This window comes from Alosa pseudoharengus, unplaced genomic scaffold (assembly GCF_046254945.1).
Source record: "Alosa pseudoharengus isolate Yale_2024_CS ecotype anadromous, Long Island Sound unplaced genomic scaffold, YU_APseudo_1.1 YU_APseudo_1.1_scf_21, whole genome shotgun sequence".
NCBI classification, from domain to species: Eukaryota; Metazoa; Chordata; class Actinopteri; order Clupeiformes; family Clupeidae; genus Alosa; species Alosa pseudoharengus.
Window position 1 is genome coordinate 14,539,348 of NW_027468674.1, and position 2,500 is coordinate 14,541,847.

Below are 2,500 nucleotides of genomic sequence, written 5' to 3' on the forward strand. Positions count from 1 at the left end.
TGTGCCTTATTCAATCAGTCGTATAGTGTTTCACAGATGAGTAAGGAACAACACGGGGCTAACCTGACCAGAGTGCGAATTACCCCACCATAATTGGGGGGTACTGCTCCTTCACTTCTATGACCATCATGGTCCACTACTATATCAATCCCGATCGTGATCGCCAAGTGCAACATGTGTTGTGCAACACACATACAAGGTCTAAACATGATAATCAGTAGGCTACAGAATATCTCATTGTTTTTATATATCCAAAAGAGAACTGTTTTGATCAACTCTCAAAAGTTAGAAGTTAGAAGAAGAATTCTAATTACTAGTAAAAGTAATACCTTTACAAGAAGCCTATTTCATGAAATATTGATTTGGTTTATTTTTAGATTTCATAAGACCTGGAGGTAAGACCCAACCCTCTCATATACTGTATAAACAGAAACAAATTTTCCATTATAGTCTATAGTAATCAGTGTCAAATCAACACAATTGCTTAGACATATGTGAAACCTGAGCAATCTTTAATGTGATTAAGGAGCATACTATGAAAAAACATACTACCACAGAAGAACTACAGAGCGGTAACCTACAAGAATCCGATAACCAGAACAACCTGGGTATCAACACTACAGTATCCTACTGTACAAATGAGTCATATATACACATGCACACATACACTTTTCCTTTTCCTCATAGTGTCTCTGTGAATAAAATCAAATCCTAGTTTCATGAAGATAGTATAAGGGATCTCAGATGAAACTACATTTATTGAACTAAAAATATGAAATAATAGAATGTAAAAACAATACTAACCAATTAAAATCAAATTCAACTCATACTAGCATGTACGATTTAGCCTAGACTACTTGGCTCTTTTTATGTTTCCACATGTTTCACTGATGTTATGTAGGCTTAGCTACATCAGACCCTCTTGTGCATAATATAAAAACAACACAGGATCTGTGCCAAACTAATTTCAAAAGGGCACAATAATTTATTCAAGATAAAATGAAAATGGACACCTAGGCTATGGATTGGAGTTAATCTCCTTGGAAATGACAATCAATTTTACCTCACCACAATGTAAAATAATAATAATAAATGATTTAAACAGAGAATTATCTCGCTAACTAACCTTGGTAAATAACCAAGGTCCACTTTACTAGTCTCCATGGGTAAGTAGCAGGTAAGTAGCCGGTAATTAAATGTATGAAGACGTGACATGAGCTATGAAAGAACAAAACACGTTAATAGGCTACATCAGTGTTTTTCAACCACTGTGCCGGGGGAAACACTAGTGTGCCGTGAGTGATCATCAGGTGTGCCGCAGATAATTACCCAAATGTCACTCACTGGTCCAGAAATGCAACTGTTGCATCAAATAATTTATAACTACATGCTCTCATTGATTGTATGATTGCACTATTTGTGGTATGCAGGCATTGTACAACGGGGGCCCCATATCCAGTATTCACAGAATCATCACATATCCATTTCATAACAATTAAATTAGATATAGTCACCTACAAATGAAACAGAGGGCGCTTGTTTTATTGAGCAGGCCTTGCATAGAAGCCATAATAAGGCCATATCTATGTATTATTTGAAATTTTAGGCTATGGTATGTTTATTTTTTCTTCACACAGGATGTTAGTGTGCCGTGGGACATTTTAAGTGTCAAAAGTGTGCCGTGGCACAAAAAAGGTTGAAAAACACTGGGCTACATGAAGGTTGTAAAATAGCACATTTTCAACAAGCTAGTCGTCTGCTAGCAACTTACATTTACCCATGCACGTCAGCAGCAAACCGAATTTAGGCTACTGGAGGAATCTACCTAGCGTTTTGTCATTCAACGTTGACACTTGCTTGAGAAATTGAAGTCGTTCTCTATTTCCGATGCTTCTAGCGCCACGGTGGTTAAAAATGGTACGGTCCATAATAGGGGTGTCTGAAATCGCTTTACATTCAATTTTTCCTAGTGAAAATAGGAGTTGACTTGTATTGTAGCCAACTGTAATGATATTTTTTCACTATATCAGACCCCCCCAAAAACTGATATATCTGTCTCTTTGGGGGTACAGTACCCCCTGTAATTCGAACTCTGAACCTGACAACCATATGACAACAGTCTCTACTCCACTGCTTCTGCCACACACTCTGTTTCTGGGTTTGAGTGTATGTGTGTGTGTGTGTGTGTGTGTGTGTGTGTGTGTGTGTGTGTGTGTGTGTGTGTGTGTGTGTGTGTGTGTGTGTGTGTGTGTTCTTGTCATTGCATACTGTAAATGTTTGTTTTGGGTGATGACACAATGTGTTGACGGAAATGTGTGAATGTCGAAAAACACACTCAATGCCTTCTACCCCCCCCCTCTCTCTCTCTCACACACACACACACACATACACACATACACACACGCACACATGCACACACGCACGCGCGCACACACACACACACACACACACGCACGCACGCACACACACACACACACACACACACACACACACACACACA

General features: G+C 38.8%; 1 protein-coding gene across 4 annotated transcripts in view; it reads right to left on the reverse strand.

Moving 5' to 3' along the window:
* The window catches only part of LOC143137687 (rho GTPase-activating protein 44-like), an 83,136-nt gene that overhangs the window by 27,945 nt on the left and 52,691 nt on the right, over positions 1 to 2,500 (reverse strand). The gene's annotated exons all lie outside the window — the stretch shown is intronic.